Raw genomic sequence first — 13,630 nt, forward strand, 5'->3', positions numbered from 1 at the left:
GAGGAATATTTAGATCTCCCACTAGTATGGTTTTACTATCTATTTCCTTCTTGAGCTCTGCCAGTTTCTCCTTTACAAATTACCTTCCCTGTCTTTTTTAATCATATCTATTTTTACTTTGGCTTTGTCAGAAAACATGATCGCCACTCCTGCCTTCTTTTTCTCATTTGAAGCCCAAAAGATTTTGCTCAAGCCCTTTACCTTAAACTTGTGTATGTCCACCCGCCTCATAAGTATTTCTTGTAGACAACATATAGTAGGATTTTGGTTTTTAATCCACTCTACTATTTGCTTCCATTTTATGGGTGAGTTCATCCAGTTCACATTCAGAGTTATAATTATCAGTTGTGTATTTACCAACATTTTAGTATCCTCTCCTAGTTCTATCCCTTCTTCTTACACTATTTCCTTTTAAACCAGTGGTTTAGAAATGCAACTTTTTGTAGAAGTGAAGTATAGCATCCAGGATTTGATGGGTGATGATTCCGCTATGACATAGGCCGTATTATTTTTCATTACAGAATCATATTTTATTTTATTTTTTAAACCCTTAACTTCTGTGTATTGGCTCATAGGTGGAAGAGTGGTAAGGGAGGGCAATGGGGGTCAAGTGACTTGCCCAGGGTCACACAGCTGGGAAGTGTCTGAGGCCGGCTTTGAACCTAGGACCTCTTGTCTCTAGGCCTGACTCTCAATCCACTGAGCTATCTAGCTGCCCTCAGAATTAAATTTTAAAAGACTGATAGCTCAAGAACTTTCAGGGAAGGATGACCAGGATGGAGAAGAATCTCAAGATCATACCACATGAAATCATGGAGCCAATATGATCAAGTAAAGGGAATATTTTAGTAAAGTCCTCCTAATAATCTCCTCTAAACAACTATGAAGTAATGTACTAAATCAAATTCTAAAGATGCATAACCAACAAAAAGGTCACATAAGGTTAGCCATCAGGCAACTTAATAGTCAGAAAAAGATGTCTGTGTCAATATGCAGAATTTGAGAGCAGCAAAAGTCTATGTCACTGTGGTGACAGCTAGTCAGGATTGCAGGACAGTGGCAACATCAGTTATAGACCTTGGAAATGGAAGCATCATTAGTAGCTACAGTTATACTGGATGTACTCATTGTCCAGAGACAGTAAAGATATGGAACTTCTGATCAGAAAGAGATTACAAAGGATCCATGTGCTAGCACTAGGAGCAGAACCAGGTGCCATTTTGCAGTTCTATTACCCAGTACTGAATCATAGATCCAGGGAAGAGCTTACATTTTAGTGACAAGAGTCTACCTGAATGCAAGTCACAGTTTCAGGGAGGAGAGTAATTATGGTTGCCAGAGATCAAGGATCCTATTTGGGTAAGTACTAGAGCACAAATGAAGAAAGAAGTGACTACTCTTCTCCCAAATCTCACCAACTTGGAAGTTCTCAAAACATTTGGATTCCTAGAACTAACTATGAAAATTGCAGGAACAAGAAAACCTGAAGCTTGGAATAGTTACTCTTCACTCCTTGACCAGAGGTGAGCAGAGCCCAGTTCTAATATAACATATATCAAGAAACAGACAGAAAAAATCAGCATTCTCCTCCACCAAAATAAATTATGGTAAAAGAGAATTTCACGGTCCTAGGTTCAAACCCAGCCTCAGCCACTTCCCAGCTGTGTGACCCTGGGCAAGTCATTTGACCCCCATTGCCCACCCTTACCAATCTTCCACCTATGAGACAATACACCGAAGTACAGGGGTTTAAAAAAAAAGAGAATTTCACACAGAAAGAAGACAATGATGTAAAATTACTTAAAAAGCAAAAGCTCAAGAAATGCAAAACAATATAACTCTGAGGTACCACCTCACACATAGCAGATTGGCTATTATGGCAGCAAAGGAAAGTAATAAATTTTGGAGGGAATGTAGCAAAATTGGGACACTAATTCATTGCTGGTGGAATTGTAAATTAATCTAACCATCCTGAAAAGCAATTTGGAACTATGCCCAAAGGGCTTTAAAAGATTGTCTGCCCTTTGATCCATCCATATCACTCCTGCTTTATACCCCAAAGAGATAATAAGGAAAAAGACTTGTTAAACAATATTTATAGCCATGCTCTTTGTGGTGAAAAAAATATTGGAAAATGAGGGGATGCCCTTCAGTTGCAGAGTGGCTGAACAAATTGTGGTATCTGTTGGTGATGGAATACTATTGTCCTAAAAGGAAGAATGAACTGGAGGAATTTCATGTGAACTGGAATGATCTCCAGAGGGTGATGCAGAGTAAAAGGAGCAGAACCAGGAGAACATTGTACACAGAGATGGATACACAGTGGCATAATCTAATTTGATGGACTTCTCTACCAGCAGCAATGCAATGATCAAGGACAATTCTGAGGGACTTATGATAAAGAGTGCTGTCCACATTCAGAGAAAGAACTGTGGGAGTAGAAACAAAAAATACAAACAACTGTTTGATCACATGGTTCAATGGGGATGTAGACTCTAAAAGATCACTCCATTGCAAATATTAATAATATGGAAATAGGTCTTGATCAATGACACATGTAAAACCCAGTGGAATTGCTCATTGGCTATAGGACGGGGTGGGAGGAGAGTAGAAAAAGAACATGAATCATGTAACCATGGAAAAATATTCTAAACTAATTAATCAATTACTTTTAAAAAAAAAAGGCAAAAGCTAAAAAAAAAAAGATTCAATTTGGACACAAGCTCAATCTGAAATCCTAGGGGAACCAAAGAAAGACATAAAAAGAGCAAAACATAACTTTAAAAACAAAATAAGAGAAGTAGATGAAGTTTTAGGAAAATAAATGAAAGCAATGCAAGAAAATTATGCAATGAGAATTAATAGTTTAGAAAGAAGAGGCACAAAAATATATTGAAAGAAAATAATTTCTTAAGATCATGCCAAATGAACAGTGTATAAATGAACTAGGGGCACTGTCTGTACAAGAAAAATATTTATGGGAGATATGGTGTATTTATATATTTTACAAAACATTATCCTTGCAAAATAAATTAGATTAAAAGAGTTGCATGATTGTAACCAAGAAGGCAATGGAAGGGATGCCCATCTTGTCCAAACTCTAAAAACACACAAAAATGTTTTTTAAAAGTACAGCACCTTAAAATGTATGAAAGCAGAAAGGCCATTCCTCACTGGGGTGAGAAGGAAAAGTAGCCCAAACAGTGCAATATGGGAGGGGTGGGGCAGAGATCAGCCCAACACAGGAGAAAGCAGGGAAATGAAAAAGCAAGGGGAGTGTTATTTACCTAGAAAAAAATTTCTGAAAGTCTTCCTACAATAAGGAAGCTGGTCTACCTCATGGAACTGTACTTTGAGGTACCTGAAGACAGCCAACTCTATGCCAAGCAGCAAGTAAAGCTACATTTCAACCTTAAAACAGCACTCCCTCCATTCCAGGGATAGAGCAGAAGCTCAACAAACGACAAGGTACAGGGGATGAGGGTGGGTATAAACAGAAAAAAATGCTCAAAATACAAAAAAAAAAAAAGCTAACCTGAGAAAGATACTTTAGTGACAAAGATCAAAATATAAACTCAGAAAAGGATAATAATGGAAAAAACAAAAATGAGAAAGGATGTCAAACCCCAAAAGACCTCTTGGAAGTATTTGAAAAGAACTTAAAAGTTAAGTCAAATAAAAGTAATAATAGATTCAACAACTTGGAAAATATGGATCAAGTGAAAATTGAGGCCCCTCCAAAAAAAGTGAAGAAAATATCTGAAGACTAGACTAGGCCAAATGAGAAAGGAAGCACAAAAACCTCAAGGAAAGAAATAAATCCCTAAAATTAGAATTGAGTAAATAGGAACCAATAACACCATAAGGCATCAGGAAACAATAAGTCAAAATCCAAAGAGTGAAAAAATTGAAGAAATTCGGAAATACCTCAATGGAAAATTATTGGACCTAGAAAGTAGATTCAAGAGAGACAATCATCAGGGGAAACTGCCCTGATATCCTTGAACAAGAGGGCAAAATAAAAATTGAAAGAATCCACAGTTCATCTCCTGAAAAGACCTTAATATAAATCATCCCAGCAGTATTATAACAAAATTCAAAAACTCCCACACAGAGGGAAAAAGCTGCAACCAGCCAGAAGGAAACAATTGAAATATCATGGAGATGAAGTCAAGATTACATAAGAATTGGAAGTTTCTACATTAAGAGAATGGAGAGCAAGAAATATGATATTCTGAAAGGCAAAGGATTTGGCCTACAACCAAGAATGAGCATAATCTTCCAGGTTGGGAAAAAAGTGATATTTAATAGAATAGAGGACTTCCATGTATTCCTGATTCTCCTCCCAACCAAAAAAAAATTAAAAAGGAACTTTCATGGCCAAATTAGAAACTTAAACATAAAAAGCAAAACAGAAAAGTGAAAATTTAAGTATTTCAAAAAAGTTGAATGAAATACATTCCTACCTGTAAAGGTGAAAAATGAAAATACTTAACTTATATGTGATTCTTGAGTTATGTTAAGAACTCAAAGTGTTCAAAATACTTAAAGTACTTAATATACTTAAGAATTTCATTACTATTAGTGATATAAAATCAGTAAGAAGGAGTCATACATAGGAAGGAAGGACTCAAAATGGCACTTCTGTAGCAGCAAGAGCTAAAACTACTCTGACTAACCTTCCATACCAATCTTTTAAAAAGTGTTTCAAAAAGACAGGGACGCAAATCAAACAACAAAACAGAGTCATAAGTCACTGAACACGACTTGAAAAGTAAGCAGAGAGAGTTGATTTTATAGGATAAGTGGCAGGGAGACTAGAAACAAAAATGCACACATAGAAATTTTGGTTGACCACCCACCATGCTGAGATCTATGATTAGGCATAGACTGAAGTTGGGATCCTGGGACAGGGGCTCCTCTGGTGGAGGAGAACTTCAGATGCACCCCTTGAGTTTCTATGCATCAGCTGGCAGGGAGGACCAGATGTCTTTCTGACTGGGCACCTTTGGGCCTCAGAAATTGGCTACAATGAAGATTTATCCCCAGGGCAAATTGGCTCAACCAACCTAATCCAATATTCCAGCGGAGGTTATGTGGCAAAATTGGGACATTAACCATTGCTGGTGGAGTTGTGAATTGATCCAACCATTCTGGAAGACAATTTGGGATTATACCCAAAGGGCTTGAAAAGAATGCATGCCCTTTGATCCAACAATACAACTACTAGTTTTGTACCCCAAAGAGATAAAAAATGAGGATGGATCTTTTGTGGTGACAAAAAATTGGAAAATGAGGGGTTGTCCCATGATTGGGAAATGGCTGAACAAATTGTAGTATATGATGGTGATGAAATACTTTTGCACTATAAGAAATGATAAACCACTTGATTTCTTTAAAAAACTGGAAAGATCTACAGGAACTGATGTGGAATGAAATAAAGCAGAACCAGAAGAGCATTATACATAGTAAATGTAATGTTGTGGGATGACCAAATGTAATAGACTTTGCTACTAATATCAGTGCAATGATTCAAGACAATTCTGAGACATTTATGAGAAAGAATACTATCCACAGCTAAAGAAATAATTGTTGGAGTATAAATGCAGAAAACATATGATTTATCTTTTTATGGATATATGATTTGCAGTTTTGGTTTTAAAAGATTACTCTTTTTAAAAAATGAAAATATGAATATAAATAATACATCTATAACCCAGTGGAATTGCTTGTCAACTCTGGGAGGGTAGAAGGAAGAAGAGAGTGAGACAACATGAATCAAGTAACCATGGCAGGAAAAGGAGTATACATAGAATGAAGGGAGTAAGCAGAATAAGATGGGTTGATAGCCCCCCCCCAAAAAAAAATTAACTATGGAGAAAAAGGAACAAATGTGGAGAAAAGAAGATAGAAAGGGTTAAACTATCTCACATTAAGCAGTGGAGGAGAAAGTAGGGGTTGGTTGGAAATATTTGAATCTTATTCTCATCAGATTTAGCTCAAAGTGGAAATAGCAGCCCCACTCAGCTGCCTATACAAACTTACCTAACCCTTCAGGGAAGCGGGAGGGAAAGGAAAATAAGAGAAGGCATGGAATAGAAAAAAGGGAGACAAATTTGGAGGTGATGGTCAGAAGCAAAATATTTTGAACAGAGAAAGGCTGAAAGGAGAGTGGGAGTGAAGGGTAAATGGGGCTAAAAATGATGGAGTGAAGCACACAATTAGTAATTATAATTGTGAATGGGAATAGGATGAACTTGCCCATAAAACAGAAAAAGAAGAGGAGAATGGATTAAAAAACAAAAATATCACAATATGCTGTCTACAAAAAAAAAAATTAAAGCAGGGAGACACAGAGAGTAAAAGTAAAAGGCTGGAGCAGAATCTGTTATAATTTAGCCAAAGTAATAAGAAAAAAAAAGAGGTAGGAATCATGATCTCAGAAAAATTAAAAGTAAAATGATGTAATCAAAAGAGATAAGGAAGGAAATTACATCTTGATAAAAAGGACCATAGATGATTAAACAACATTAGTAGTAAACATATATGTGCTAGATGGCATAGCATCCAAATTTCTAAAATAGAAATTTCATCAATTATAGGAAGAAATAGAAATTCACTTTACTAGTGGAAGATGTCAACTTTGCCCTCTTAGAAGTAGATAAATCGAATAAAAAATGAAAGGGGGCAGGTGGGTGACTCAGTACTTTGAAAACTTGGCCTAGAGAGGGGAGGTTCAAATCTGACCTCCTACAATTTGTAGCTGTGTGACCGTGGGCACTTCATTTAACCACCATTGCATAGTCCTTACTGTTTTTCTGTGAGTAATGGTTTTTTTTAATAAGAAAGAAATTAAAGATATAAATAAAACTTTTAAAAGTTAGATATCATAGACCTCTGAAGAAAATTGAATAGGAATAGAAAGAAATATATATTTCCTCAACAGTATATGTTACCTTCACAAATATCAACCATATAATATGGCATAAAATCTCACAACCAAATGTAGAAAATCAGAAGTATTAAGTGGATCCTTCTCAGATCATAAGGCAATAAAAGTTACATTCAACAAAGAGCAGCAGAGAGACTAAAAATTAATTGGAAACTAAGTAAACTTATGCTAAAGAAAGAATCTATCAAAGAACAAATCACAGAAAAAATTAATAATTTTATTAAAGAGAATGATAATAAAGATATGATATATCAAAATATGTGGGATGAAGTCAAAGCTGTATTCAGAGAGAGATTTATATTTCCAAATGTTTACATAAATTTAAAAAAGAGCAGATCAATGAACTGGTCAAACAACTAAAAAAACTAGAAAAAGAACAAATTAAAAACTCCTAATTAAAGACCAAATTGGAAATCCTAAAAATCAGAGTGATTAAGTTGAAAGCATGGAGACTATTGAACTAATGAATAAGGCAAGAAGTTGGTTTTGTGAATATAACTAAAATAGATAAACCACTGGTTAATTAGATTTTAAAAAGGAAAGAATGAAAATAAATTTCCAGTATAAAAAATGAGAAAGGCAAAATCACAGTCTAAGAGAAAGAAAGTAAAGCAACTATTGTGAATTATTTGTCCAACTATATTTCAATAAATCTGTTCATCTAAAATGAATTAGATGAATATATACAAAAGTCTGCTGAGATTAACAAGGTAGGAAATAGGATACCTAAATAATCCTCTCTCTGACCATCTCTGTCTCTGTATTTCTGTCTCTGTGTCTCTGCCTCTCTGTCTCTGTCTCTCTAACACACACATATTCTCTCTCTCTCTCTCTCTCTCTCTCTCTCTCTCTCTCTCTCTCTCTCTCTCTCTCTCTTATTGGACAATCCATCAAAGAATTTCCTATGAAAAAGACTCCAGAACCAAATGGATTCATAAGTGAATTCTATCAAACTTCAAAGAAAAAGTAACTCTAATTCCACATTAACTATTTGGATAAATAGGGGAAGAAGAAATTCTTGCAAATTTCTTTTATGACACAAATTTGGAACTGATACCTAAGCCTGAAAAAGCTAAAACAGAGAAAGGAACTCTAGACCAATTTCCCTAATTATTATTGGTGCATACAATCTAAATAAAATATTATCAAAAATATCATATCATTATATCACAAGGACCATACCCCATGATCAGGTGGTTATATACCAGGAATGTAGGAATAGTTCAATATTAAGAAAATTATTGGCATAATTGACCATATTAATAACAAAATCAACAGAAATAATATTATCTCATTAGATGCAGAAAATGTCTTTGACAAAATATAATATTTATTCATTCTAAAAACATTTTAAAAATTGAAATAAAAGGAGCTTCCCTTAAAGTGATAGCGGGTATCTATGTAAAACCCATCAGTAAGAATAAACTTGAGTTCTTCCCTATAAGGTCATGGGTAAAGTAAGGATGCCCATTATCACTACTGCTCTTTAATATTGTTCTAGAAACAGCTATATTAATAAGAGCAGAAAAGGAAGCTGGTGGAATTAGAATAGGCAATAAAGAAACAAAACTATCACTCTTACAGATGATACAATGGTATCCATAGAAAACCCCAGATAACTGATCAAAAAACTAATTGAAACAAATAACATCTAGCAAAGTTGCAAGATTCAAAATAGGTCCATATAAATCATCATCATTTCTATTTACTACCAACAAAATTCAAAAGTAAGAAAGAGAAAAGAAAATTCCACATAAAATAATTATAGACAATTTAAAATGAATTGGAGTACACTTACTCCGGTACACAAACCCAGAAACTATATGAACACACTTACAAAACATCAGTCATACAAAAAAGTAATACCTAAACAACTGAAAAAAATATCAATTGCTCATGGATAGGCGGAGCCAATATATATTCAAAATGACAATCCTACCCAAAGTAATTTACCTATTCAAATGCCATACCAATCAAACTAAACAAAAATTATTCCCTAGAACTAGAAAAAATAAGATGCCTCTAAAAACAAAAGATCAAGAATATCAAAGAAATTAATGAAAAATATGGAGGAAAGCAGCCTAGCCATACCAGATCTTAAACTATACTATAAAGTAGTAATCATCAAATCAATCTGGTATTGGCTAAGAAATGCAATAGGAGATCAAGAGAATAGGTGAGGAAATCAACACAGTAGTTAATGACCATAAGTTACCTAGTGTTTTATAAACCCAAAGATTCAAACTATTGGTGGAAAAGCTCTGTATTTGACAAAAACTTCCTGGAAACCTGGACAAAAATGTAACAAAAAACTTGTCATAGACCAACATCTCACAACATATACCAAATTAAAGTAAAAATGGATACTTGATCTGGAAATAAAGGGTGTTGCCATAAATTAGAGGATGATAAAGAATTTTACATGTCAGATTTATGTAAAAGGGAAGAATTTATAACCAAATAAGATATAAATAAATTATGAAAATTAAATGGATAATTTTATCGCATGAATTAAATTTTTTCTATAAACAAATGCAAGTAAGATTAAAAGGGAAACATTAAGTTGGGAGGGGGATTTAGAACATGTATTTCTGACAAAGTTCTCATTTCTCATTTCTCAAATAAATAAGAGTATATAAATACAAATAACCCCTATTTGACAAATGGTCAAAGGATATGAACAGGCAAATCTTAGAGGATGGTCAATTTAAAACATAGAGTTGGGAAATGGAGCATCATGTGTGAAGAAAAACAAGGGGACTACATGGATGAATCACACTGAGTGTGAAGGGCAGTAATTTTAAAATGAACTTAAAATATTAGAGGGTGTCAAACCATGAAAAGCTTAAAATTTTAGGGATGTTAATATTTGAACCTACAACTAATAAGGAACAAATAGAATTTATTGGGTGTGTGAACATTGAGAAATAATTTTGGCAGCTGTGTTTTAGCATAACTAGAGTGGGGAGGAGATTTGAGTTAGGGAAACCAATCAAGTGAATATTGAGATAATCTGGAGAAGAAGAGATAAGGATCTGAACTAAACCATTGGGTGTGTTATTGGAAAGAAAGGAATATATATGAGGGATTTTATGAAACTAGAAAAGAGATTTGGCTACTGATTGCATATTGATAGTGAGTGAAAATGTGCAGTCAAAAATGACATCATGCCTGAGAACCTGGCTAGTTCTAGAAGGATATTGTTGTTCTTGATAGTGAAAGGGAAGATTAGAATGGCAAGTTTTGGGGTAAAGATCACTAATTCTGTATTAGATATGTTGAATTTGAGATACCTCTGGGAAATCTCATTTTAAGTGTTCTAAAACACAGATATCTATGTGATGCTGAGGCTTAGGTAACATAAAGACCTACAAGTCATTAACAGAGATTATAATTGAGTGAAAGATCACAAAGTGAGAGACTATAGAGAGAAATAAGATGAGGGCACAGAACAGAGCCCTCATCTAGTACCATCCACTCATCTTATATGAGACCCGAACGCATCACATAATTTGCCCAAGATTATATTGCTACTGAGTAGCAGAGCCAGGATCCAAACCCAGATCTGTAGTCTGGGAAAATTATTTTCACAATATTACTCTCATGAAGTAATCAACTTAACTAATTATCCAAAGCTTCTCCTGAGACAACAGCCACACGTGCCATCATAAACTGACTTTTTTGTTGTTTTTCAGTCATTCAGTTGTGTCCAACTCTCTGTGACCACATGGACCATAGCAAGCCAGGTCTTCTATTCTCTAATATCTCTTGAAGTCTCTCCAAGTTCATGTTGTTTCCATAACACTATTCATCTCAATCTTTCCTGTCCCCTTTTCCTTTTTTTTAATCATTTATTAATATTAATTTTCAACATGGTTACATGATTCAAGCTCCTACTTTCCACTTCACCCCCCACTGTCCCCCCACCCATGGCAAATGCACATTTCCACTGGTTTTAACATGTGTCCTTGTTCAAGACCTATTTCCAAATTGTTGATAGTTGCATTGGTGTGGTAGTTTTGAGTCCACATCGCCAATCATGTCCTCCTCAGCCCATGCGTTCAGGAATTTGTTTTTCTTATATGTTTCCTCTCCTGTAGTTCTTCCTCTGAATGTGGGTAGCATTCTTTACCATAAATCCCTCAGAGCTGTCCTGTGTCATTGCTTTCTGCTGGTACAGAAGTCCATTGTATTCAAATTTTACCATAGTATATCAGTCTGTGTACAGTGTTCTTCTGGCTCTGCTCCTTTCACTCTGCATCACTTCCTGGAGGTCTTTCCAGTTCACCTGGAACTCCTCTAGTTTATTATTCCTTTTAGCACAATAGTATTCCATCACCAGCATATACCATAGTTTGTTCAGTCATTCCCCAATTGAAGGACATACCCTCCTTTTCCAGTTATTTGCCACTACAAAAAGTGCAGCTATAAATATTTTCATACAAGTCTGTTTATCTATGATCTCTTTGGGGTACAAACCCAGCAATGGTATGGCTGGATCAAAGGGCAGACATTCTTTTATAGCCCTTTGAGCATAGTTCCAAATTGCCAGCCAGAATGGTTGGATCAGTTCACAACTCGACCAGCAGTGCATTAATGTCCCAATTTTGCCACATCCCCTCCAGCATTCATTACTCTCCCCTTCTTTCATTTTAGCCAATCTGCTAGGTGTGAAGTGGTACCTCAGAGTTGTTTTGATTTGCATTTCTCTAATTATTAGAGATTTAGAACACTTTCTCATGTGCTTATTGATACTTTTGATTTCTTTACCTGAAAATTGCCTATTCATGTCTCTTGCCCATTTTTCAATTGGGGAATGGCTTGATTTTTTATACAATTGATTTAACTCCTTGTATATTTGAGTAATTAGACCCCTGTCAGAGTTTTTTGTTATAAAGATTTTTTCCCAATTTGTTGTTTCCCTTCTGATCTTGACTACATTGTTTTTGTTTGTACAGAAGCTTTTTAGTTTAAAATAATCAAAACCATTTAATTTACATTTTGTAATTTTCTCTAACTCTTGCTTGGTTTTAAAATCTTTCCTTTCCCAGAGATCTGACAGGTATACTATTGTGTGTTCATTTAACTTATTTATAGTTTCCTTCTTTATACTCAAGTCATTCACCCATTCTGAATTTATCTTGGTGTAGGGTGTGAGATGTTGATCTAAACCTAATCTCTCCCATATTGTTTTCCAAATTTCCCAGCAGTTTTCGTCAAATAGTGGATTCATGTCCCAAAAGTTGGACTCTTTGGGTTTATCATACACTGTCTTGCTGATGTCATTAATCCCAAGTCTGTTCCACTGATCCTCCCTTCTATCTCTTAGCCATATTGTTTTAATGACTGCTGCTTTATAGTATAGTTTAATATCTGGTACTGCTAGGCCCCCTTCCTTTGCATTTTTTCCCATTATTTCCCTTGATATTCTTGATCTTTTGTTATTCCGTATGAAGTTTGTTAACGTTTTTCCTAATTCAGTAAAGAAGTTTTTTGGTAGTTTGATAGGTATGGTGCTAAATAGGTAAATTAATTTGGGTAGAATGGTCATTTTTATTATGTTAGCTCATCCTACCCATGAACAATTAATGGCTTTCCAATTGTTGAGATCCAGTTTTATTTGTTTGGAAAGTGTTGTAGTTGTTTTCGTATAATTGCTGTGTTTGTTTTGGTAGATAGATTCCCAAGTATTTTATATTGTCTAGGGTGATTTTAAATGGTGTTTCTCTTTCTACCTCTTGCTGCTGTGATGTGTTGGAAATATATAGAAATGCTGATGATTTATGTGCATTTATTTTGTATCCTGCAACTTTGCTAAAGTTGTTGATTATTTCTACCAGCTTCTTAGTTGATTCTCTAGGATTTTTTAAGTATACCATCATATCATCTGCAAAGAGTGATAGCTTAGTCTCCTCATTGCCTATTTTGATACCTCCAATTTCTTTTTCTTCTCTAATTGCTATTGCTACTGTTTCTAGTACTATGTTGAATAATAGAGGTGATAATGGGCATCCTTGTTTCACTCCTGATCTTATTGGGAAGGCTTCTAATTTATCCCTATTGCATATAATGCTTGTTGATGGTCTTAGGTATATACTGTTTATTATTTTTAGGAAAGGTCCTTCTATTCCTATACTTTTCAGTGTTTTCAATAGGAATGGATGCTGTATTTTGTCAAAGGCTTTTTCAGCATCTGTTGAGATAATCATGTGATTTTTGTTTCTTAGACTGTTGATATGGTCTATTATGTGGGTGGTTTTCCTAATGTTGAACCATCCTTGCATTCCTGGTATAAATCCCACCTCATCATGGTGGATGATCTTCTTAATTACTTGCTGGAGTCTCTTTGCTAATATTTTATTTAAGATTTTTGCATCTATGTTCATTAGGGAGATTGGTCTATAGTTTTCTTTCTCTGTTTTTGATCTCCCTGGCTTTGGAATCAGTACCATATTTGTGTTATAAAAGGAATTTGGCAGGACTCCTTCTTTGCTTATCATATCAAATAATTTGTATAGTATTGGGATTAGTTGCTCTTTGAATGTCTGATAGAATTCACTTGTGAATCCATCAGGTCCTGGTGATTTTTTCTTAGGGAGTTCTTTGATGGCTTGTTCAATTTCTATTTTTGATATGGGATTATTTAGGTATTCTATTTCTTCTGCTGTTAATCTAGGC

General features: G+C 34.8%; 1 pseudogene; it reads left to right on the top strand.

Moving 5' to 3' along the window:
* The first annotated feature begins 990 nt into the window (after positions 1-990).
* Positions 991-13,630, top strand: part of LOC123233369 — a 26,917-nt pseudogene continuing 14,277 nt past the window's right edge.

Source organism: Gracilinanus agilis, chromosome 2 (genome assembly GCF_016433145.1).
Source record: "Gracilinanus agilis isolate LMUSP501 chromosome 2, AgileGrace, whole genome shotgun sequence".
Classification (NCBI taxonomy): domain Eukaryota; kingdom Metazoa; phylum Chordata; class Mammalia; order Didelphimorphia; family Didelphidae; genus Gracilinanus; species Gracilinanus agilis.